The sequence below is a fragment of the Dromaius novaehollandiae genome, chromosome 8 (assembly GCF_036370855.1).
Source record: "Dromaius novaehollandiae isolate bDroNov1 chromosome 8, bDroNov1.hap1, whole genome shotgun sequence".
Lineage (NCBI taxonomy): Eukaryota > Metazoa > Chordata > Aves > Casuariiformes > Dromaiidae > Dromaius > Dromaius novaehollandiae.
The window spans coordinates 26,217,999-26,245,549 of record NC_088105.1 but is presented as its reverse complement, the minus strand read 5'-3'; the positions used below and the strand labels follow the sequence as shown (position 1 = coordinate 26,245,549).

General features: G+C 39.0%; 1 long non-coding RNA gene across 1 annotated transcript; it reads left to right on the top strand.

Moving 5' to 3' along the window:
• Positions 1 to 27,551, top strand: LOC135329046 (uncharacterized). The gene is made up of 3 exons (XR_010390234.1): positions 1 to 106; positions 404 to 919; positions 24,837 to 27,551. It is a non-coding gene; the product is annotated as an uncharacterized LOC135329046 (long non-coding RNA).

Sequence of the window (27,551 nt, the reverse complement as noted above, 5' to 3'; positions counted from 1 at the left end):
CAGCATCCCTTTAAGAGCACAAAACTACGCTAGTAAAGAGTTTCTGACAAAAAAGCTGACTGCAATGTGAAATCCACTCTCTGAAAAATCACCCTGAGGTCCACAAGTGAGTGATACATAATTATCCCATCTCATCATTATTGGCATTTGGAAATTACCTTTTCCCCACAAATATCTGAGAGACAGAACTATCTTTTTTTTTGGTCATTATCAGTGGTTTTTTTTAAATCATAATAGTCTCCCTATAGCCTGAGTCACTACTATGGCACTTCTCTGAACCTGGGAATTTTCTTTCTTTGCATATGCTATGCCCTCATGAGAATCATAGCAAGTAGTGTTGCGAATTGGGCATGAGCAGCATATGTGCTAACCATCCCGCTTTCCTTTCCATTCTCCATTCCAGAAGCAGATTTTGACTGCAAACCACAGAAAACCGGATTCCACAATATCTTCTTTTCTTCCACCCACATTTCAATTTCAAGCTTCAGCTCACAGAAACATTTTGCAGAAAAAAAAAAAATCCAACTTTTCCCAGTGCTTTTTTCCAGTTGATTGCTACTCCCTGGCACCAATTATAAGTAACTGCTTCACAGCTGAACCAAAGCAGCATAGTCAGCAAAATCACTGCCTCTCCATCCTCAAGCAATCAGACAGACTCAGTGCAAAGGAGCAAAGGTGAGAGAGACACCAGCCTAATAGGCCAAGGAGGAATACGCCCGCAGCTTCCACAGCCGCAGCCAGCCTGGTTCGTCAGAATGTAAATTCCTGATAAACGTTTTCACTGCCAGTCTGATGAAGAGCTCCAAACTCAGTCTACAGCACAAGCCACCGGGACCTGGAGCAGGCGGACTGCAGAGCCTGCCACGCTAAAGCCACCGGCAGAAACGTAAGCCTGTGATGAACCCGCTGACCAGCCCAAGTGAGTCTTCCCTTGGTCACTGCTCGATAGCTATTGAGGTAACAGAAAACGAAGGCCATACTCAACTCATCCATTTAACGAACAGGCAGCCATCAAACAGCTGGCTGTATGAGGAGCCTTCTGGGAACCTGCCAGGGCCTAAATATCATGCTTTACACCTTGATTCCTGACTCGGGTCTTTGATCCTGCTTCCCACCTGCTCAGCCCTAGCCTGTAACTCCTCCTGCATTTTCTTAATCCTGTCCTCTGCTGTCCCTGCATTACGGCTGGTCCCTGGCCAGCCTGCTTGATCGGCTCCCGCACCGTCTGCTGGCTTCTGCCTTGCTCTCTGGGTTCCTTGGAAGTCTCTCTCTGACCTGCGTTATTCCCTCAACCCTGCATTCATGCGTTCTTTAAGTCCTCTGGGTCCTGACTGTTTTGAATATTAATTATGACCCCAGCACTGGTTTTCTACTCTGTCATCAGCCTGGCCTACCCCAGAAGCAGGATCCCCCTAGCGAGGCCATGACAGGATTCGGTTCTTTAGACCGGATTTTCTCTGGTGCCGACTTCCCGGCGTATTCTAAGCGCACACCATCTCTTCACACCTCTGCTGCATACAAGCTTTCAGCATTAATACAAAAACAGCTTTACTGAGCTTGTCTCACAGAGCTACTAGAGTAAAGGGGAAGAGGAAAAGAGAACAGTATAAAATGCACAGCCCAGGGCTAGATGTGGGGTGATTACCCACTACTAGAGAAGGGACCTCACTCCTTTTTAGAGGAGGTAGTATGACCTACAATACCAAGAAGCTTTGAACCTATTAGTAACAAAATGAGAGCGAAGGCAGAGAACGCATTTTACAGAACAAGTGTTGTATCTGGAAACCCAATTCACTGTCAGCCGACACAACCAACAGTACCATCAGCTGGATGCCTTGCCTCCCCTTGGGGGATCAAAGACTACAAGATCCTCTCCGGCATCAGCGTCAGGCAGCCCTGTATTCCTTCATCTCTTAATTTATAATTCTTGTTACTTTGTTGTCGCATGTATGAGTCAGAAGTTCAACAGCTGTCTCAGACTTCATTTTCATTCCCTTTCTACCTGTATGTACACCTTGCTCACCTTCTCTGCTCACTCTACCACACATATAACCAGCTGTAAACTGCTGCAATCTAACCACAGAACCCAAGAAGACAGAAACCCCTTATTTATTTCCATTTTACACTCTAGCAGACATGAATTACACCTGTACTACTCCCTCAATTTCTACTTACATCCTCTTACAATCTTCCCCGAAAGCTGAGAGACTTAACGTAACCCTATCAAAGTTTTAGCTCTATAGACCAGCCCTTTCAATGACAGTTTATGAATGATGATCCAAAAAGTACTTTGAAAATATGCCACTGTTGATCTTTTAACAGAAGGGAAAAGTAAAGCCCCAGTGTCGTTGCAACACTTGCCCTATGCAGTGTGAGATACCAGGGTGGAAACGGGCAGTACTCTGGAAACAACTCTTTCTTGAATGAATAGTCATTCATAAAGGGCACTCCCGCATCCTCTCTAAATTAGCTGTATTAAATTACTGTCATGCTTTCTTGTTTTACAATTCATCATAAAAACTGCATTTAGAATTATTTTAAAACATTCATATTGTTTGACAAGGAAAATTCCCATTAATGTAGAAATCATAAGCAGTAATTAAAGTGATGCTCTCTTTCAGGAGTCCCTCATTTCACACAAATGTACAGAAGTACAGAACAACCAAACTAACAAACACTATTTCACCACTTTTCTTTTACTTTCAATAATTCATAGCTCTAATATTTGCTCTATTACCTGTGCAATATAAATATTAATGACATGCCACTGCAAACTTTAGACTACTTTCTGGATAGAAAAACAGCAGGGAACTTTTGCCCTTGTCCTAAAGGGAAAACACTGTCACTGTGATTAATGACAAAAATGATAAAATCTTGTAATTACAACTAAAGAAACATTATTTTACAGAAATATTTTACTAGTGTTTAAATGCATTACACAAAGGCTTGAGAAATTTGCAAGAAAACCCACCTTAAAATTAGTGTATTACACAGAAGTATTTGCAATCTTTTTACTGCATTATAATGGTCTATAAGAGCTATGCTTCACATTTAAGAGGTTTTCCATTTCACATGTTTAACATTACAATGCATTGGTAAAAATGAAGGTTATTCTCCATTTTGCCTGATTGATTAATTTCAGCTTAGTTTTAGAGGAAAGAAAAGTTAAGGGACATGCATGGGGGAAGAACCAAAGGTGCTGTGCCTCCAAACTCTCCACCTACAGACAAATAAATTAAACAGGACTCTTTCCTCCAATACTTGCCAAAGTAAAAACAACATTCATCTATGATTTCACTTCTTCTATTCAAAGCCTAGAAACTTCTGATGACATGAAGCTACTAACATACATTCAAAAGGGTCTTGTATTTCCCTGATGTTACTACTAGCAAGGATTTGCCTTAAAGTTCTTCTATGCAACAACTCTATTCAGTGCAGTGCAATCACTTAAGTCAGGTTTAGTGTTTGCACAGTGCTGACACAAAAAAAATTAATGAAAGTAGTACTCTGTCACTCTGCCATTCTTTAAAGTGCATAAGTATCTGCTGAGAGATTGTCATTTTATACAAAGAAAATCTGGACTCATGGACTCTGAACTAACACTTAAGCTAGTTAATAGAGACAGCTCCCCCTCCCCCCGATTTTCTCAGTTTACTAAAGGAGCAAAATGGGCAGTTATCTTATTTTTTCCCCATGAAGCCATACATCTTTAAATGTGTTTCTGACATTTGGACAATTATTGACAGTCTCCTATTAACTGCAGGATGCCTGAGAGAGGCACAATGCCATCAACTCTCACCACTATCAGGAAGAACTCAAAAACCAAATCAAATATACATTAGCAGATGAGTGAAACATAGTATTTTTGGCAACCTTAAAGAGTTTTTGCTCTTTGATTTTATTCAGGTTCTCTCTCCCAAGTTTGGCTTTCTGATCAAAGTCCAGGGTTACAATACTTCTAGTTTAGTAAGCAAAGATCAAGAGCAGCCCTCCTTTCTGTAAACACACGCACGCACTGTTGGTCAACAATCGCATACATCCCACTTCTGTTTCTACCACAAGGAATCTGAGATCTAAAGTGGATTCAGAGGACAGGAGAGAGCATTTGCATCATTTCTCACCCATTCCAGCAGTTACCCATGAGTTATAGCATAAGCAATAATTTATATGCTATAAAGTTTCAAATAGCCATAGTTCATCAACGTAGGCTTCCAGCTGTGCTGCTGTGAGATGAGGTCTGGGTAGTGTAAGGGCACCTAGGCTGTTGTAGGCTGTAAATATCTGAATTCTGGTCCATCATGGACTTTCACAGTGGCTGTTTATGAAAGTTCACGTGGGAAATACAGGAGGATGAGAGCTGTATCAGGGTTACCTTGTGTTGAAAGAGCAAAAAACAAATTTCACAGTTTTATGGTTTCCAGGAAGAGGAGAAGACACCTTAACACTTCCTCTCTTGTTTTATGCAATATGTCATGGAAATACTGTCCATCAGTGATTGCACTGTGCAGTTTAAAAGAACAGGTGGGAAGGTTACAGGTATTATCACTTACTGCACCACCTGTCCCATTCTGAAACGCTTTCTAAGTACAGGAGTGATTATTTTACACAAAGCCTAGTAGTCCATTACCTAAAACTATTCAGAAAAAACACACTAATAAACCTACCTCATGTCGGAATAAATCTTAAAAAAAAAAAAAAAAAAAAAGTCCTTAGCCTTTAAACAGTACTTTTAGAAAAAAGAAACTATGTTTAGATGGATATTCAAATGCTTTTCATTTACTTTCCCTCACCTGTGCTTGAAGAAAGGAGAAGACTTGATAAAATCTGCCAAAACCATTTGGATATGAAATAGGATGATTCCAGTCAGCGTTATCACACACATAATATTAAACAGCATATCAGACTTTTGGTGTGAATATGGTAAAAACAGACAAGGTCTGCAAATCAGGGCAGGAAGCTTTAGTATACCTCTCCAATACTGGGGCTACGACTCCACGACTACTTGCAAAGATCCTTTTTGTTGGCCCTGTGCCATTTCCTACTCCGTAGCTGTAAGGCCGGTTGCGGTGGAGGTGACCTCGCAAAGCTGACAGAGAGTGAGCTCCCTTTGGTACGCAGGGAAGGCGACCTGCTCCTCAGCAATTGAGAGAATGGATCCCAGTTCAATTAACGTGGCCAAAACAGCACGCTCAGCAGGTACTAACTCGGAGAGCATCGTTCCCACTGTTGGGTGGCAATCAGAACAGCGGCTTCTCAACACGCTTCCATGGGGCCATTCTCCAAAGGCAGGAAAGAGGGCTCTGTACTTACACAACAAGAAGTAAGACCGTGGTAACAGTCCCTCTTCTTCAGGGAATGGTGCCGAGTACTAAGCAGTCGTGGCTCTGAACAGTAAAGACCTCTGAAGCAGTAAACACAAGTCCTTACTTTGTTTTTTCACAGCCAGAGAAACTCAGCTGTGATGCCAGCTTTACTAGCAAAGGTACTGCCATCAAAGCAGAAAGATCAAGATAGAATAACCAGTCGTTATGCTGTTAGTGCTGTATTAGATAGTAACAAGACTATTAATTCCTATTGATTACTAAGTTAGTTCAAGCCAAGTTCTTTGACAGAGATTTTGCTGATGCTGCATCACTGGCAGTACTAGCATCACTGGCGCTGCTTCTCGCAGGCCTTTATTTTAATTTTTTTCCCACTGCCCAATCCTCAAATCAGATGAGTACTTAGGGAAGCTAATGAGCCTTTTTGACTTTGCTCTCTATGTAAATACTACTCTGGAAGTAAAACAATTTTCAGGGACTGCTCAAGTGTATGAGGACAGGCATATCGGGATCTGTCAGTCTGGCAGAGAGAGACTTGTGCGTAAAGCACTTATGGAGGAGGTTAAAGGTTTTGAGCAGGTGGGAGGGAAACCGGGTGATGTCTCTTCCACCTCTTAGAAAGAGAAAACCAGTGTCGTCCTCTAATGTCATTTAGGATTCAGATTTAAGACCTAGCAGTTCAGACTACCATGAGGAACTGCTTGTTGGACAAGACTTCTTCCTTTACTTTCCTGCATTTTTACAAACCTTTCCTACAAATGGTCCTTTGCGGTTTAGGGAACCCATCTGTAGTTCTCCCTTAATATGTCTATCAGAGTCTCTACGGAGTTGTCTTCAAGATTAATGTTCAACAGTTTTTCTAATAAGGTCAGTGCATCTCTGATCCTCTTTTCCACAAGGACTTTCTTTTTTGCTTTATGCAAACATTGTCTTTCTATTGCTAGAGTGATTGCTTCTCCTCCCTCTAACAAATGTTGCCATGGAATGAATGAAAGAAAATATCAGAAAAAGCAAGATGCATAGTAATCAACCAGAGAAATTACATGAGGTTTAGGTGTGTCATGTCATGTCAGGTGTGTGTGTGTCCCGGGGGGGGGGGGGGGGGGGAGGAATGAATGGAGGGAACAGAGCATAACGTTCCTGCCGTTTAACTTGTATAATGGAAGTTTTTCAGAGGTTCTGAGTCAGAGTCAAAACTTTTCATTGAATGATGCATGAAAACATTTCAATGGAAAAGCTGGCAAGTCAGTGTCACCTTGATCTTATCATAAAGCACCAAGGATTGTTCAACACCTCCTAAGAAAGTGTCTGAAAAGAAGAGGGCCTTAACCAAGTCTACTCTTCAGTAAATTCCTCAATGGGTAAATAAAAGGATCAGGTCATTAGGGGAGGAATATGGACAGTTTCTACTGATCCTCCCAAGGGGATTTAATTATTTATGGTTTCCTTGATTACATGTGTGAGGGGTCAGATCACTTTTGTAACACATAAGATTTTATGTCATTTTTCAACTGGCAAGGTAAATGACTATGGCTTTTTCCCCTCTAGCACCAAACAAGCTATTGTTGTTAATGTCTGTTATGTTAATAGAGTATGCAATATTAAGGAATATAAGATATTTATAACGAGTTATAATAGAGCTATGTCCTGAACAAATCAGCTATAAATTTTTAATGAATTGGTCCCAGAGTCTATTAATTTAGTTATACGGTACAAAACTAGCAAATATATTCACTCTCAGGCACTGAATGACAAGAAAAATATTAGCCAGGGTCAAATGCTGTTGTACATCTCCAAAAGAAAAGAATATGTTAGATGGCTACATACAGTTTAATTTCATGAAGGTATCCCACTAACGTCACTAAATATAAACAAAAAGCTTGACTACTTTTTCCACAAGATGCTTCTCCATAATCATACAACGCTGAAAATATCTATTTGTAAAACCTAGATGTCAGGAAAGCTCCCTGTTGGGTTTAGCATCATTTATAGTGCATAATATTATATCTATGGTCACAAAGCTTTCAATTCCTTCTGGGAAACATAGAACTTAATAGCGAACGATCACCTTTTTGCTTATGTGCATACATGTACATATAAATACTTTTTGGATTATGGATCCAAGGAATATTTCTCTGAGATACATTCTTCACAAAATTCTATAGGTTAGTTTTAAAAATTGCTTTGAAAGTATACCATCTTTTTTCTAGAAAAACACATTCAACTTCTATAGAATTGGAGTGATTTCGCCCTGTTAAGTTTCACAGCATCTTTATAAAGGTCTTCGGAAAAAGCCTAAGGAAATTAATAGTGATTTAAAAAACCCATATTCTACAGACCACACTGTAAATTTTAATCTATTTGCTGTAGCTTTTGTAAACTACTTACAGAATTCGGTACTAAGCAAGAGATTTTTCCAATCAATCAATCAAGGTCTTTTTTTGGTGGTGAGGGTTAACTTGCAGCTTACAGCTCAGTCTGGGACATATAACAACAAGTTCATTTAGTTCATCTCTAATAATATCACTATGTGACTTACTATTATAAAAGTCTTTATTCTAGATGGTTTATTTTGCTTCCTTTCTCTCCATCTCCTTCATGTTGACACTCAAATTTCTCATTTCATCTTCACTTGTCTCAATCACCCTTCAAGATAATCTGTCCATACTTCTCTCTATACTTGCTTAGTATAATAGTACTGACATTGCGTTACCACTGTCAGAAATGTCAGAGGTTATTTACTTACACTGTATTTACCACTCATTTTTAATAAAATGACATTCCTCTATGCCCCCATGCTTACAGAAAATAAACGTAGAAGATTACACTATATTAACCACTCATTTTTATCAAAATGATATGCCTGATAAATATAAGTGACCGCATTCTCTCTTTTCTCTGGCTCTTGATCACTAATGTTGGTGCAACCAAAACTACACCTCCTTGAACCAAACTGAGCCTGATCACTCCCAGAAATGCCCTCTGAGCTAGGACACATGATGTCACCACCAGGTGTTACGTGCAGGTCTGAGCGACTCACCTGCAGCAGCGAGGCTCTCCAACAGCGACGACTTCAAGAGCTGTTCTAGCTGTCTGCCAGAGGACAACGTGTCTGGCATCCACTGTCAAAAAAAACAGGCTCTACGTCAATAAAAAGCTTACGGAGAGAGAGTTGTGGCCAAGTCTTCCTCTCCGTTTTTTTTAAGGAACCACGTGCATCAGACAAGCAACACTGGCAGAGTGTCACATCCACACCAATATGGCTTTTGCTTATTCTACAGGACATTCTAGAAATACTTTGGATAATACGTTATGACCCAACATATTTGTTGCCCTTTGTGATTCTTGCCAGCCTCTAGGAATTTTTTTCATGTTTCAATTGCCACATAAACCATTAAAAGCTCCCATAAACACAAATATTAATGTACTAATAATGCACACTCCTCTATGCTGCAGAATGACTTACGCACTTCCACTGCAGTTCTGCTCTGTATAGGGTGCTGTAAAAACAGCATCTTGGCATTTTGCATTCATGTTCTCTCAATTACTTTAATATCATTAATTAAGTTCTAAGTTTAAAAGTCAAATGTTGTTTACTTTTCTGCCTGCCAACCTGCAAATATGGTTTTAAATCTGAGAATCAAGCTGGGTTATCTTCTACTTCATGAATAATAGCCAGCAGAAGTTGGAGCTATTGGTTAACTCTTCGCTTAGTGTTATCTACAGAAATTCAGAGTGTTTCCCTATGCTCAAGATATTCCTATTTGGAGAAAAATAGAAATGCAGGCCAAAGTTCCAAATGGCTGCTTTTTTATTGGTCAAAAAGGTACTAAATGGACCCAACACTTTATGAGACTTAACGCTCAGAAGCCTCAATTTGTAACTGCTTTCTACAACATAACTGCTCAGTAGGATCTCTATTTCCCCTGTTTTTCTCCAAGTGTTTCCTCCCTTCCCCTCCCCAAATGCACGTGAAGAATTGATCCTCAACAAAATCAAATCAGTTGGAATCTTCTAAGAAGCGTTTGGAAAAAAATGTCTCACTGTTGTGCAACATGCAAAAATGTTCATGAAAGTTCATGAAAAACAGCCATTCTCATTTATACCTTAGAATGACATTTATGCTAATTTTAGCATCATAATATTCAGAAAACATGGTAACAAGGTGGAGGTCCAGAAGAACCAAGATTCAGGCTTGTTGTCTGGATTCACTGCCTTCAATCAACATCTTGGTGAAAGCTTGATTCAGCAAGCCAGGATCCAGGCAGCTATGCAGAGATGAAAGGGAAGTACTACAACTAAACAAAGCAGAAGTCAAAATTTCAACCAGAGCCACCAACTGCTACATGACAAATAAAACTCTTTTGCAGATACTTAGGACAACAGCAACAAAGCATTAGCATTAGGCTGCCACTCAAAGATCAAGCGTGCAGTCAAAAGTCACTGCTGGAAGACCAGCAAGGCATGAGGAGAACATGTTCCTCACGACAAAGCTAAAGCACCACTTTGGCTCAGGTTATGGCTAAATTAATGACATTCCACATCCTATGCTATGTGGAAGGATTTTTAAAAAATCTTCTAAGTTAATTTCTCACTAGCAAGTTCCCCAGAATTCAAAATACTGCTATATTTCACAAATAGTTTACTGAAAACTCAAATATCTAATTGTTACCCGATTATTCAGCTATGTTTTTCACTACTCAGAAGCAAGACATTAAGCAAGAACACCAAAAAAAATTAGTGAATGAAGAAACAACAAAAACAACTATTTGAATTAAACATCTCATTAAAAACATTTATAGCATGATAAAATAGCACAAAGGGAAGACATCTGGATGACAATTTAATTTATAAACTACCTTCCATCCATTAATCTCAGGGCATTTAAAATCTTCTATAAATTCCATTCCTGGACAGTAAATATCATATGGAATATCATCCTAAATATCATAGTGAAACTAGTCGTTTCACTCAGAGGTAAACTGGGACGCAGAGAGATTTTCTCTATATCTGAATTCAACAAAAAATGAAATAAAATAAAAACATGCCAAGAAAACAAAATAAGCAGAATGAAATCAACAGTTTGTTCTCCAGTCTCTCACAACATTCAGCGTTATCTGAACAAAACAAAAAGATATTTAAAATTGTCCTCATCTAGTTACAAAAAAAGGAGTATGGGGGGAAAAAAAAAGAGAGAGAGAGAGAGAGAGGGAGAGAGAGAGAATAAGCAACAGAGCCCCTGCCATCACTGTTGCCCTCTCCCCAAAGGCAAGGCTGTCATGAAGCTGTTAACTTCAGCCTTCATCCATTACCACCAGCTTACGATACATTCACAGCTGATACCACCGTCCCTCTCTCCCACCCCAGTTATACGAGTGCTGTACTTACCACCAGTAACTAACTAAATAATGGCTATATGATCTGTACTAGTCTCAGTGACCAGAAGCTCCTTCCACTTGGAAGATCCTTTCAAACTAGGATACTTAAATACAGTGGGGTTTTTTGTTTTGTTTTACAAGCACTAGCAAAAAGAAAGCATTATAATATTGTACCTTCGCACCTGCAACCACCTGTGCGTAATGGCACACACTAATACTTTCATGTAAAAGGAACTACCTAGGTGCAAAAAGCTAAGCAATGGTCTGAGCTCTACATAAAGAAATAAGATTTCTTCCTTTGTCTTTATCTCAGTAAACCACGCAATAACTGTGGGATTCTTCCTAACATCTGAAGATGCAGTTCTTGGGGAACACATTCTTTTGATGAACTAGTTTCATCTGTTAAGGGTTTTAAATATACATTACATAAAGATTTCCAATTTCTGCTGGATAAAACGCATCATATATGTAATTATTAGATCAAACAGACCTAACAAAATAATTTCACATCAGGCATGAAAATTTAGAAAAGCACATATGTAGTGCTACAAGCTTTCACTAGACCAAACACGACTCCGCTTCAGCAAGCGGAAGAAAGGATAAACATATGTACTAATCACTAGTATACATACACTAACACATACAGACTAATTAGAAACTGCCAGCCCTGGTGACAGAACAGGAATGCCAAATTCTGCAGCTGATATTGCATTTCCATCACCATTCTTGCCATTGTTGGAGGACTGGTTCCCAAGGAACAGGGAGAGAAGAAGGCAAAAAGAGGTCAACAGTGATCACCATGACACTAAGATACTTTTCAGTGTAAAATATTCATCACTAATTTATGTCTTTTCCTCACCTCCCTCTGATGGAGCCCAACTGAGTCAGGAATACTGTAGGGGTTGAAAATGGTGCAGAAGTGCAGCATATATTCTGAATTTCAGATTTCAGCAAGTAACTTCCTTTTTTGTTTGCAGACCTCTAAGAGGAGGAGTGGGATAACTGTGCAGATGCAACATTGCAAACATCCCCCCTGCACCAGAGCTCAGGGATAACCCTGAGTACTTAGACTTCAAACGTTCTCTCACCATGATTATTAGAGCATAGAATACAGAGATAAAAAGACTAGACTCTCTTTCTATCCACTCAACACTTTCATTCACATAATCACTACCCGCTACATTTAGGCTTAATCCTAATTATGAGCAAACAAGCAGTTATAATCTCAAAAAGCAACTTTAACATGTTCATGCATATTAGCTTAACAAAGTTCATTCTCTTTCCTCCAAATATCAATTAACAATAAACAAGCCCACAGACTATGAGTTTTATCAACAGCTATTTTTCCAAGCATTAACAGGGCAAGAGTATAATACTATAGAATTTTTACCACAAAAGTAAAGAACTATATAGAAACTATTTTGTGGGAAAATGGTAAAGAAATCCTATATTAAAGCAGCAGGAGAAAGGATTTGGAAGCTATAGAGCAGCTGTTTCAAATAACAATCGTTTGCAACTATACTACAGATTTTGGTTTTAGCTTGATAAAGTAACACAAATCTTTATGAACTCTATACTGTTGAATTTAGGATTAAAGCATTACAGTTAGGGCTGTTTATTTCAGAATACAGAAGACAGTAAACCTCATTTTCAAATAAAATTATGAAATAATATTGGGAGAAATTTGAACTAGGAGCAAGTTACAAAAACGTCATTTCGCCTGTATACAGTTTAGTATAGTGCATGTATACAGTATGTTTTTTTCTATTTAGAGATGATTGTTAAAGTGTTTTACGAGCATCCTAGCTCTGCTAAAAAGCAGATTTTTCCTTAAAGAAAAGCAGACACACATTTGCCTTCCGAGTCTGTTGCCTCATTCATTTTTTTTAACAGTTTTGCAGCCTATCGTGAGGGTACTATATAACTAAATACAAAATGATAGTTTATATTTCTCATGCTTACAGTGATGATGCCACTTTTCAGAAAACAGTTGACTTGTATTTTACCTTGCCCTTTCAGTAGCTCATCGTGCTCTTGTAAGCTCTCCTAGCTACTCATCGCCTGGAACGGCACGTGTAAGCTCATCCAAAACTCATCCGATTTGTCATCGTGTTGTCCGTGCACAGCTTCCAGCACACGGCACGGGGGGGCACTTCCAACTGTTTGGGAGGGAGGGAGAGAAAGACAGCGGATAGCAACTATTTCTATAGTACTTTAAAATGTTTTCATAAATATGTACTTGAAAGCAACAAAAACTCTTTTCTGATTTTCCTTAACTCCTTCATTGATTATCCCTAGCCTGTAAGGGAAGCATCAGCTGTTTTGAGGTATCCTGCTTGTTTGCAAGTTGTGTGTACCTATGTGACAAAATTAACAAAAAGCAGCTGAGCTAAAGCAATGGATGGTGCATTCACAACTGAACCGGGCTCACCAGAGCTCTGACACCCACGTTCACCGGAGGCAGGTTGCTGCTTTCCGGGCTCCCCTGGAGCATGGAGTCGAGACCGAGCAGGGCTGGAGGGTCCGGACTGGTTTCTCCGGTAGCCAGCTCCTTTCCAAATAATAATTTTCCTCCTCAGAACTTTCCTAATCAAACAAGACAAAACCTTTTGAAGCCCCTATCCATCTTCATAAATGTTACTGAATGAAAAGCTGCCTCAGACCACACAGGGCTCAACTAAAACCGTACCTGATCTCAGCTCTTTGAGAGCAGCTCATAAAACGCTCCAACTGCCCACACATATTTCATTCCTCCTCCGTAAATGAGACATTTGACACCTGCTCTACAGACTCACACGACTCCACATTTCTGTAGAACAGTTTTTGGTTTTGAAATGTCCAGCCTTTCCTCCTAAAAATCTATCTTTAATACAGAAAATGGCTTTTTAAGATCCTTTGTGCCAGTTTCTCTCTTATAAAGGCAAAAAGCTCCAGTCAGCACTATGACTAAGGCTAAGATGCTGCGGATGCTGTGCGACGGACTGCAGCCAGAGCAGCTTTCAAGCAACAGAAGTCCATGTTTGTGAAAACATGTTTAAGTACTATAAAAATATCTTTTCCACAGTGTTCATAAATGTGTATTTCTTTTCTCAGCCGCCTATATCTTTTCTTTTTAAACTTATATGGTGTTCAAAAAGATATCTTAAAACATAGCTCAAGTTCTAATAAAATGATGGGCAAAGGAAACCAGTGAACAAAGGCAGTATGGTTACTTGAAGCTCATCATGGATGAATGCAATATTTTAAAATTCAAGTGTTCTGTAATTGTTGCAGATTTTTCACACTTCCAACAGCATACATTTTTAATGCCTGGTTTAAAAATGTTTATAACCACTAAAAATGTTCAGTGGTTATGTAGGAATCAGAAAAATGTAATTGATGTTTATGGGATAAATTAATTTGCATCAAAGTAACTACAGATTTCCATGGAGTTATCAGTCTGTTGTCTCTCTGCGTCTCAACAAAGCTATTCCAAACTTGTGATAACATTAGCAAAAACAAAACCACACAAATAGGAGAGAAGAAAGGAAAGACTAGAGTCTCCCTTGTTGAGTCTCTACAGCCTCTGAAGATGCCCTTAACAGTCATACACTGTTTTCTTTGGTGCCTACATTTACTGAATTAATATTTCTCTCCCAAAGATATACAGTTTGGAACAAAAAAGGATGAAATGTGTCGTTTGAGTTTCCAGAGAGATAAAACAGTTATATTAATAGTGACCATATTTAGAGAAAAACACCAAAAAGTTATTTTTATTTGTTGCTCTTTAGGAAATTTGGAGTCAAGATCAAAGGGCACTTTGATATGTTTGAAAGTTGTAAATGACCCATTTCCAGATTTTATAAAGTTAGTGTGCAATCTGTGAGCACTTGTGCCATAACTGAGAAGGAAGGCTCTTCAGCGTCCCATGTCAATGCTGTAAACATGTAAATCTGGAAAATATTTTCCAAGCAGGCAGCCATGTGTAAAATTTACAGAACCTGTCATGAAAGAGCTGCAGCTGCAAAAGTGCAAACTTCTCACTCCGTCGTGAAGAATCCAGATGGGGGATGTAAGGCTTTTTTTTCCATCATGGAGAACTCCAGCTGGACCGAGTTGTTGGTGCCATCAACTTTTAAAGCAACACTTCACCCAGCCATCAAACACTGATTATTCAATCACAAGCAACAGAACAGAGGAATCACTTTAAAAATAAAATTTAGAAAAAAGATCTTAGCTTAATTACACCAGTGTTTCATACAGACTGTGGGATAATTTATGACCATTTCACAACACATCCAGATGTCACTGGGCTGAGACCACCAAAGTTATATTATGCAAAACCAAAAAAAAGGAAGAAAATGAATTCAGACTTAAACTGCAGTCCAGACATGCTCTTGAACAGCAAAGGTATGAAACTGAATTTTGAAATACATGCTTTTTTTTTAATATATATATATACACACACACACACACTCGCGCTCTCTTTGTCTCAAAATCTCCCCCACCTGAGACTCCTTCTGTGGAATCTCTGTGGAAGAAATCTTTGACCATCACTTCAGCCAAGTCCCTTTATCAATGTGGGGAAATGGGAGAGCAGTGTCATGTCCCTCCCTTACTAATCCTCTGCTCCCAGCTGCTTAGCACAGTACCTCTACTCCACTTTTGCCACCCCCAGCATATTTGAAAGGATCAATGCAGAAAATATTGTAGGTGCAAGCAGGAGAATAATTCCTGCACAGCCAGAGAGGAATGACCAGCACTCTGCCTATTTCCTCCACACTACTTACTCATCTGCTCCTTTCCAGCTCACGTTTTTTGAAGATGCCAGGAAATACAGGGACTGAAATTTAGCAAAAACCTTTGGCTGATGCTGATAGCATCATTATATAAAACTATGCATCCAGCGTCCAATGCTCAGTGCAGTGGGAAGGGAGAACACAGTGACTGGTTAAAGACAATAAAACAAAAAAAACTAAAAAAACACCTCCATTTCCAGTTGAAGTAAACCATTGCAGTCATACTACCATTTTACATGAGTGAAAATGTTGTTGAAAAACTAAGCAATCTTAAATGAAAATCACTGTTAAATCACAAACCTAAGAAGATATAAATATAATTCTCAAATTTAATTCCATACCCTTCTTATAATGGTTCACAAAAGCCTCGTCCTTTGGTTCGAAGTTCACCCATTGACACCAAAGGCACTTCTGCAAGATCATCTGTGCCAACCACCTTTTAAAATCCTTACAAAACTACATAGTATTTGCTTTCCATTTATAGCTATGTTAAAAATTCTTAGAATATATTTTTTTTAAATGACATATATAAACTACCAGACGGCATAAGAAACAACGACGGTTTGATAAATATAGAAATCAATGCAACTATTTCTAACACTACTAATATGTAATATTTGTGATACGTAATATTCCAGTATAATATACAGTATTTCAAAATGAAATCTGCACTTAAATGCCAATATCCTCTCCTTCTGGCTTCTCATTTTATGACACTAACATAGGATCTCATTCACCAAGCCAATTGAAATTTTAATAAAAGAAAGCTGGAGTTTCTAATAAACTCCCGCAGAGAGCGGATAATACTAAACATCTTTAGCAGCATGGTGTTTTTTATTATTATTTTAGCTGTATATTAATATGCTAGTATTTGTAAACTCTCTAGTGTCATCAGATTTATTTCAAAAGGCTTCTCTGCATTCTTCTTTTGTGAAAAGTTTATGTGACAATGAAATAATAATTTCAGTAGGTCTTTGCTATATAGCTGTCTAAACTGAAAAAGAAGATATATCTTACCTTAAAAAGGAAAGTATTGATATTATTTATCTACCATTCGAGAAGGCAGTATATTGAATTTTCTTGTTGAGGGCAAAATTGTAACAGCAAGAGAGACAGCATTCACCATGAGAAGATTTATTACAATTTTGATACAGATAAACACTCATGCTTTTTTCTACTTCATTTGTGCATGCCAGGCCAGGTGAAATGTGTGTGAAATAGCCTGTCCAGACACCAGCCAAAATCTACAACTGCTTACAGCCAACAGAGTGCTGTTATGGCTACAGAGACTTATGTATTTTTTTCCCCAAAAACACTCACGTGCATTACTCTCACTCCTGCAAAGAGCTGTCCATCCACAGAAAACACTAGTAGGCATTAGAGCTAAAGGGTGGAAATGCCCTAAGACTATCACCCAAGCTTTTGCTCTCCACCCTGACAACAAAGAGCTTTTTTCCCCGTGGGGTCCTTGCTATTTGTCTGCTGAATCTTTTACGCTTTCCTCTAGTCTTATATGATTTTAACATCACTGGCACTCGTGATTGCAAGAGACCCAGTAAAGCCTTTGAAGTCCATCCCAAAACGGTCCTTTGTCTTTGGCAGGCACAGGATAAGATGTCTAGGAATAAAGTTCTCCCCTCTCGAGCACAAAAAATTGTCGACAGTGTTTAACTCAGGCAGGTTACTTCTAGTATGTGTGTGGTAAATCAATTAGCAGCACGTTTAATAACATACAGTATAAAACCGTGTACTGAATTTCATAACTACTAAATTCAGCTTTCACTTGCTCAAAACACATATACAACTTTCTTAATTTCAAGATAATAACTGTGAATTTGTCAATGACAAAAACTACCTACGATTCCTAATCTGCCTGTACACTACCATTAATTCATTGTCTCTTTCACCTTATCAGTTATGTTCTCATACTGCATACTGTACAAACACTAATTCAAACAGTCACCTGCCCTTAAATACCAAAGTTTGTATCAGGTTTTGGCAACTTAAAAAAAAAGAAAAAAAAAGAAAAGAAAAAAGAAACCTGCATTCATTGGCTTGCAAATGAAGTGTATTCACAGAAGAAAATTCCTCCCATAAGCTGAAGCAGCTCATCATTAACATTCAAGGAATGTGAACACAAGCTTCATAGAAAACCATTAAAATATAAGGCAGCTTTCAGCCTATTTTAAGAATTTCAGAGAAATTTTGCATTTTCTTTCCCATGATGCCATGGTGATGTCAGGCTGCATTTCAAATAAAATGACAATGAAATCATTTCAATTCCATGCAATGTGAAAAAAAAAAAAAAAAAAAAAAGTCAATTTTTCTCTTGGCAAACTGAAGTCTAAAGTAATTAAGCACTGCTGTGTGGGTGGCAGCTTCCTCCTCTGAAGTCAGCCTGAGATAATTACCATATTAAAGTCAAAACATCATGTGCTGTGCTGATAGATAGATGGATGGAGAGATTGGGCATCTATTAAATGATCCATTTTGTTATGCTCTCTGGGAAATGTGCCATTGATGCCAATTAAAAATATATATATTCCAAGTGAGTATTTCTATGTGACAAAACTTCTATTCAGTAAATTGAATTTATTATTTACTGATCATGAAGTACTTAGAGACATAAAAATCTGGATAGATAGGAACCTAAGAGGAGAATTACATACTTTACTAAGTTTACAAACCCCTCATTACCCAATTGCCACATTCGTATAATGAGCTGCAAATTGTGTTGTAGAGCAAAGACACCAAGTTACTCCTGTCGTGAAATCCTTAACTAAGATAGAAATGCGATACTATAGACAAAATAAACATCCTCCAAGACTTCTGAATTCACAGGCGGTCTATTGCAGAAAAAGGTCTTTTTCGATTTCTACAATGAATGTCCCTCAGAACATACTCTTACTTAAACGTCTTCGAGTCTCCATTTTCTGTATCGGAAATATTGGACCAAAACTGAGGCAATACCAGTGATGATTAATCTGTGCTAATTACTGAGATTCATCACAGCAAGCCTTAGCACCATAAAAAAAGGCTGAAAAGTTCTGTATGTAACTAGTGCTAACAGGTATGAGCAACTCTTTGCTGCACACTACTGTCACTGCAACAGGAAAGGGCTTCGCTCATTAGGATTCAAAGAAAATGATGCCACTGAAATTCAAATGGAGCACCGATTTCTGTGCATCTCATTTGGGTTTCATTTACAGTGATTTCACAGGATGACCACTTGCATTAAACCAGATTTAGTTGGGTACCTGAACACATTTACTTTCTTCTTTAATCACAAAGGATAAGGCAAGTTTTTGCCATCGGAACCATTATGAAACGAGCAGAGTCTCTGCTCTATCTGCTCTGCAGGTTATGTTTGATCTCATTTAAATACTTCGAATGAGATTTACTCTTCACTGTTTCTACGATAAAGGCCACAGAACTAAAACTATGCCTCTCTCAAATTACGGATAGCAATTTCTGAGGCTCAAAAGAAGGGCTTTTTCATATTGACCAAACATAAATTAAAAGGATGTCATATGGAAATACACAGGCACTGATACTAAAATGCTAATGAGTTTTCTCAGCAAGAAATCTAAACAATCAATACTTTACCTTTAATATTAGATTCAGATGTTGCTTTGAAGTACCTGGCTCAAGGTACTCAGCTTCCAGCGAGGCTAGCATCCATCTGAGTAAGCCCAGCATTTACGTTACCGTCTACAGAAAATTCTGATAGATGCTCTTAAGACCTTTCTGTTTAACAGACTTCAGCTAAAATCCGAGGCCGAGGGAAGCTTTAAAATTATCCTGTGAAAAGTTTACGAATCTGTCTCACAGCAACTGCAATCTAAATACAAGACTTGTAACAGCATAATTTCTTCAGAGAGTTTGTATAGTATTTTCAGGATACTGACACCCACATACCTTTGCTGCCTCCGGTAGCATTGTATCACCATGCTAAATAAGCTATTAGAATGACAATTCTAAATGTTCAAAAAAATAAATAAATAAAATGAGATTCCAAGAGTTACGAGGAAAAAGAAAAAGCAAGCAGGATGAGTTGGAGTCTGCTTGCTGTCCCCTTATTCAAGGTCAATGAAGTTACAGATTTACATTAGTGTAAGTAAAAATTGTGACAACAAATTCAAATGTTTTCAGAATTAATATGTTTAAATATTAGCATTAGCAAACTAAAACATGCACAAATAAAAAAATTTGATGAAAAGTTAAGAACAAATTGACTTTAAAATTAGTACTTAAAAATATCCTATATAAAGCCTGTTTTAAGTGTTTTTCAGTTGTTAACTAATTTCAATTTTCATTTTTCAGCATCATTTTTCAAGCTTTCCTTTTTAACCTTGAAGGCTAGAAATTTTGTTTAAAAATAATGAAATTTCAAATTATCTAATAATACAAACCCCAAAAGATGAGATTAAAAAAAAGAAAACAAGCAAGAGGCAAGCAAGCATGCAACATCAACTATCTGTTTTGAATTCTTCTGAAGCAGAATGTAAAATGTATTTTCTGTTCAAAATTCAGCCTTTAATTAAAAAGGTGATTATTGCTACCGGCCTTTTTTTTTCCCCTCTCCCTTCATTTCAGTCATCTTTGACAGCCAATTTGCTTTTTGGTTCCCCAATGCTGCCACTCTGCTGCTGTATAAGACAGTGTACAATGTTCAATTCCTTTACAAGTTGCATGTTTTCTTCTTATTTAGCTAGCTATCAGATATGTTTTGATGGTAGTTTATGATACTTCCATCATTCTACAAATTTTGTAATTAAATTTTAGAATAATTTAAATGCATAATATCAAATGCTTGGTGATCAAAACTAGAATTTGTACAATAAAACAAGTTTAACCTCACTGCAAGAAGAAGTGTTGCAAATTATGCCGGAGCTTTTCCTGTCTCGCTACAGTACCCATCACCTTCCCCTCAAACCTCCTCCACAATCACAATGGTCACTTTTTACAAATCCGGAAACAGAAGGACACTAAAGCTCAGAGAAACAGGATAATTTGCCAAAAGTCCAGAAACAGCTCTCAAACAATCCCTAACAACATTCCTCCTCTCATCAAATGTAATTAACTGTACTTAATCATTGATTTTAAAGAGGTATCAACATAAAACTACATCTCAGAATAACTATTCTTCAATTCACTATGAAGTCACGTTCCACAGGAAGAATCATCTACAAACCTGTAAGTGTCCTTCTATAAACCTATCATTGCACCCGCGTTACTTACTAACTCCTCATGTAGAAAGGTTTTCTAATTCAACACAGACAAACAAGGAATAAGTCAGGGGCTGGTCTGCTGGCAGCTTTTGTTGAAGAATTTTGAAAACTGAAGTCCACAGTTCTGACATTCCCCTCACCAAAACTGGCTAAAGCAGGGTCATTTTTGACTTGTGCAAGCACTCGGCATGTGTTTTGGTAAAACTGCTATCAACACTAAGGATCAGAAATATAGGATAATTTGTCAGCAGTCACAAAAGAAAAGCAAGTATGGGAATTAGGCACACAGCAGAGGTATCCTAAATACCAACCTCCATGAGTTCTTCTAACTTTAGGTCATGGTTCCTTCCCTCCTTTATCCAACTGAAGCCCTTTCTCCAGCCCCGTCAGTGAAGTGGACGTTGCGGCAGAGCGTGAAGGTACTTTGAGGACCTCTTCTTCCAGAACGTGGCAGAGTGGACAGATGTGTGACCTCCTCAGCTGCCAAAGGCGCAATTCTATTTTACATATTTTGTTCTGTCTTACAAAGTTCAACACTTCTACAGCAAAGGGCTTGGGAAAAACAGAGCATTCTATAAAAATCCAAAGATTACTTCAAATGGTGAAACTAGAAATTCAGGACAAGTAACAGGGTACCAGGTATTCACTTGCCTCGAGCACAGTCTATTAACCATTTGAGTGCTGCACAACAAACCAGAGAAGCGAGGCCAGGAGGCGGAGGCGGACGCTGCCCTCCTGGGCCGATGGCTGAAAGGTCCTACTGCAAACGGAGGCAGAAGACAAACAGCAGCAAACCACAGAGCAAAAAACTGGAGAACTTCAGATAGATGTATTCTTACAATAATCAATACTACATGTTAGTAGTACTATTTATAACAGCAATACTACAGGTTCTCAAGCAAGTGTTACTTTCTCTGCATAATTATATTTCACTTTAATCCATAAATCTGTCAAAATGAAGAAAGCAATTAGGAATTTCCACATAAGCAGAAAAGGTCTCTCCTTCCCACGCAAACGGCGCAAGCGAACACCTTAACCAGCGTGCCTCGTGGGGAGCAGCAACAGAAACCTCCTCCTGCCTAGCGCTGCCACGTCTTATGCTGCTCCATGTGTAACACTTTTATGCCAATTATTAAATGAATTGATTTGCAGTTACAAATAATCTGCATATTAAATTGGGACTGTAGATTACAGGCTAAAAGGAGATGCACAAAACCCAGGAGCGAGCATGTGCATTTTACAGAAAGTCTGAGGATATGAGGCGGCTGGAAGGAAACTGTCTTGTGGGGGAAAGGGGAACGATGGTGCATTTGACGGACTCTCACCATCACTGTTTCTCTCTCGAGCAAAATCCCTCCTTGTCCCCGAAGTCAGCAGCTGGTCCTTCTCCACTCACCGCTTTCTGGGGAGCAGAAAGAGGGAGAGCGGAGAGAAGAGGCCACACGGCCTCCGACAAAACAGGCATCAGCAGGCTCCTGGTGGCAAGCCACGGTGATGGCCAAACGGCCCGCTCACGGTTTCTCTGCCATGTAGACAAAATATAACTTTCTGGCAGCCCCGTTGTAGGAAGCAGAAAAGTGCTTCTTCTGCTCTTTTTAAAAATATGTATGGAAATGTGTGTAAATTGTTAAAAAGTCTGGGCCCGAAGGGTGGGGGGAGGTGTTTCAGAGGAGTAAGCAGCCAGGTTCAGAGAAATAAATAGCAAAATTTTGTGCTGCATCCATTTTCTAGATATTTGTGAAAATTGCAGTTATCAAATAGAAATACACCGCCAAGTAGAATGGATAGTTTCACACAGCTCTGGAAAGCTCCAAATTACTTCAGACAATCTACAAAGTAAATTACAGTAGCTAACAATTTTCCACTGAAAAAAGGTATTTTAATGGTTAAAAGAAGCAGACTTTGTACATTTCTATTTATTACAATTAGCAGTGTTCAAAATTCTCAAATAAAGCATTTTATCTGGATGACTACAACTTAATTTGTCCCTTGTCACAAACAGGTAAGTGCTCAGAAACACTCAAAGGTGCTGCATGCAGTACAAGGGCCAATGTTTGTATTCCTGAAGGCAGAGTGACATCTAAAGGGATTTCGAAATACTCGAACCTGGCACACTGAATCCAAGCTGACAAAGTCAAGGGCAAGTCATATTTTTGAAAACTGATGAGTTTTCAGGTTTGCTGTGGTTGATTGTCCCAAGTAACCATGAAAAGAGGATCAAATTCCAATTTTAATGACATGCCTCAGGGTGCCCTCAGGACAACTGCCATTTTTATCTTAGATTCTGCAGGTCCTCACTGAACAAAAGGGGGAAATCAGCTTTGAATAGATTCCTTGCACTGTTGTCAAAAGTAATCCAACTGCTCTAAATATCTATATCTTGAAATATTTTCTTACAGGAGTTTTTATTAACCTTGAAGCATTAACAGAGCAAAATATTTAAATGCTATTTTTAGCTACCGATTCTCCAAACAGATCTGATGTTTTCTAACTGATAGGTGTTGCAGCTGGAGTCTTTTTCTTAATCTCTGTCTCTCCCCAACACAGACATGCACACACACACACGAATCAAAACACATTATCTAATGGCTAGATTTGGGATCTAGGGTGGTTTTTGCATGCAAACAATTACTTCTGCCAGATGTTAAAAATATTATTTAAGTTATACAGTTCCAGATATACTCCTGAATATAAAAACCAGTTTAGGAAAAAAAAAATATCAAGTTTATAATATCAAAGACAACAGTACAGCAGAAATTATGGCATGTGTTTTATGAACAGGATGCATGTGGTAATGATGAGCTAGGTACCTTTACAAGGGACCTTTATTTCATCCTACTGTTAAGTATCTTCCTGAACTCTCTGACTGTGGGGGAAAAAAAAAATCTTGGACTAAAAACATATTTTCCCCTCTTGGGGATGAAATCACAGTAGACTTGTAACATTGTTTCTAGGGGCGGGGGGCACTATCTCTAATTGTCTGCACCTTGGGAAGCAGAATGTCTTCTCACACAGTTTTATTTATTTTATGAAAGCAAAAAAAAAAAATCACGAACGGTTATCAGGATGCTATGTCTCATTTACAGTCACAGTACCCCAAAAAACTGCTTAAATGTGGCTCAGCAGCAAAGTGCTGGCAAGCTGAGTTTGGCCAAAGAGCTTCTGGCTTAGCTTTTAAGATATATGTTTACTAGACGAGCAAAAAACAGATTTTCCATCAGCTCAGTAATACTGGTAGCAAACCTGTGGTGAAGAAAGGACATGGAAGCAGCTCTGAAAAGCTGCATGAAAGAAATATTTACAGTATATCAGCTGCAGTAAAGTGGTGCTATTCTGCCTGAAGATAGTATTCACTCATGCAACTGATTTCCTGTTTGTTTAGTTTTTTTTAAACAAGAGAGTTAGTCCTACCAAACTTTACTAAAACAACAATATTGCATTTTCAAGTCAAAAGTAGTGGTTGGCACAGCTAATGTAAAACAAGAAGCGAGACCCGAGGCACTCAGACAATAAACAACGACAGGACCTTTCGGCAAGTCTTAATCAAGGAGATTAAAGGAACATGTAACTCTAGATGCACGTTAATAAAACAAGTGGTGAAAAATAATAAATAGAACATAAAGGAAGGTACCTGTCTCTACACTTCAATTAGGCTTTGGGAACACCATCTTTTTTTTCCTCCCCCAGCACTTTCAAATATATTGTAACTATCTGAATTGTTTGACGATTTTCAAAAGAAGAGTTCACATAAAGAGGAGCGTTTGAGTTCTTATTTAAAATACTGTTCGCTCATGCGGTACGTATTTTGGTAGGCTATTTCAAATGGCCTGTGATTAGCCCTCTTTTGGGGCTCTGTTCAGATCCCGATCAACTCCCAAGGGCTATCCGTGCTCCCAGCCCGCCTGCGAGAACGCTGATAAGGGTTCCCGGGCACAGAGAGGGCGGCACCGGCTCGAAGACCGGGAAGAATTAGAATAGTCTTTATTAGACCACGGATGAATGTCCATGGCTGCAGAGAAATTCATTTGCACTCTGTCTACCATGCAGTTTGAACTTCTCCTTTGTTTGGCAAAGCACATCAGGCCTGATTTAACGATTCTCTTTGTGGCTTTGCTTTTCTCTTTACAGCTCCCCATATTTACAAAAGGATGGATGCACAAAGATTTCTGATATGGTACCAAAAAATAGCCATTATTCTACATTTTCCTATGCAATGGAGAATCGTGGCCTTATGAAGAAAACAGTTATTAATAAAGGCAAGAGTTATAAAAATCTCTCTACATATCAAAGTCATGATAACGTCAGCTGCTAACGTTTTATAAGTCACGGTCACTTACTGCACTGAGGCAAAACAGAAACCTCGTTTGGCATCAACAAAGCAAGCACTCAGCTCCTCAGCCAACAGTGCCAAGAAAAAGCGGGTATCCAGAAAGCGGAATGAGTCTCTCATGTTAACTACCAACAAATAGTGTCTCCTACACCACTCACATGCTGTTAGTACCGACGTTACATCTCGTTTCCTCGGAAGGGAAAGCGGCAGTGCAGAAACCGGGAGATCTGCCCAAGGGCGGTGACGGGGAGCAGGGCTTCGCCCCAGCCCACCCTGGCAGGTCACGCGGCGTCTTTCCGAGTCCGCACCGGGCAACACGGCACTCCTCTGACGGAGGAAAAGCAACAGCCCCACGGGCGCTGCAGAATACAAACACGTACAGAGTGGGAACACCCTTCCAGAACCAAACCATAAAGCTGGCAGACTTCTAGCTGCACTGTTTCTTGCTTTGTTGGGTTTTCTTGTTTTAAATTTAACAACGTTAACTTGCTATACAGTTGAATAAATGGGATTCCAAATTTAATTTTTAGGAGGATGTATTTGCTGCTAATTCACTGTCTGAAAAAACTAAATTTTGAAATATAACAATAAGCCACAGTTTTGTTTTGGTTTTTTTTAATACTTTAATTTAGGGGTGGGTTTTGTTCATTTAAGAAAAAAAAATCCATTCTCTGCTAAAAGGTAAAGAGGCTAAGAAAATAATATATTCAGTTCACAGTAGAATGAGTCACAGATGCTAAATCTCAAATATTCAGATATCTTTGCTACAGCTTATGCACATATCAGTTTCAGAAGAAAAAGAGCAAGCTCAAATAACAAGAAGATTGATCAGGCAACAAAGGAACCGAGAAAATGAGACAATAGCAAAAAATTAATTAAGTAAATTTATCTGAGTACATCTCTTGTGTGCACAAAGCAGAACTAGACAAACTTCATTAGTTCATGAATGTCCGGTTGTCTCCTCTGAGCAATCATCTTGCTGCTACGATGCCATCCCCTGCCCCCGCCCCAATTTTTCTATATAAATATTCAGGTTATAAATTACCTAGAGCCAGGAGGAGCATTTCAATTTCTCCCAACTACAGATCCCCGAGTTATGATTTGTAGACATAATGGGCAGCAAGGACTGGCACGCAAACCACTGCACCTTAGAAATACTTGGCGATACGGGACAGATGTTGGAACTCTCTGCTCAATTTCCTTTCGCTTTTGCTGGACACCCAGTGGGATCCTGGAATATAAAGAGAGAAAAAGCAGAGGCAGAGGGTGTTCACACCTCCAACCAGTGCACCAGCCATCTGCCAGCTTTAGTTCTCTCGGACCCTTCCTACGTTGTCCCTCACCAAGTACACTGCTTCCTACAGAGGCTGGACCAGGACACAGAGTCAGCCACCATTTTCATCCTGTCAGAGCCACCTACCTTCTTCCTGAAGATCCAGACCTCTCCTCTTTCTCCCTTTCTTTATCTCAAACTCCACGAGGCAATCTGATCCGATTTTGGTTATCTTCAAGTTCTGCCACAATGGCCAATAAACACAACCATGAACAGCGCTGAAGGCTTAAAAGCCTATTACTGGGGTACATGAAACTGCATCTTCCATGGATACAGGTGTTTAATCATACACACCAAAGAGCAATTCCTTGGTAACCATGAACTTGCCCTATGTCTCCTTCCCAGCGCACAAACTCCGAGTGTCTCTACGTCCAACCAAAGGGCAGGAATCATTTGATTTTTTGACTAAACCAGAACAGATCAAACATTCAGGGATGAAGACCTCGCTTTTGTGCACACTCTCCATTTTTCCAACCATACTTACAGAATTATTTTTTCCTCACTGAATAAAAAATAAAACAAACAAACAAAAAGCAGAAAAACATCCAACACCAACAGAAAAATCTTCTTTTAATCCTGACCAAAAATTTGTCGTTACCTGAGACTTACTAAATAATCTTGGCTGGGAACTGGGGAGTGACCTAGAAGCCAACATCTTTCTTTCATCCAGTAACTCATGCCTACAGCACTCATCCAGCAGAGAAAAGTCCCCTCCTGTGTCTGAGAGCGAATGAACGCACACAGGGTGATGTTCTACACAGAGGACACTGTAGGACATCATACACAGAAATGCACATGGCTTCACCTTTTTCACTGACACTTCATTTATTCGTACACAGAAGGAATTACTCAGCGGAGAAGGAACCCCGATATCCTGAGCCAGGTCCAAAAGGCATTTTCTCTCCATTGTCTTGGTACGCAAACAAATAAAACGGATCTCTCAGGAAGGATTGAGAGACACCCACAACAGACTATCGTACCATTTAAACAAAGGTCTTCCACTTCTCAGGAAAGCCTCCAAACCAGAGATGACCTACTTAGACACATCCTTCTTTGTCTAAAACATATAGACAGGTGCAGACTTTCCTCTGACCTCCGTATGGAGCTCAGTTCGGCTAAGTATACACATCCCACATGAAACACAAGCACCAATGAAAATTAAAAATCAGCCTACAGTCTT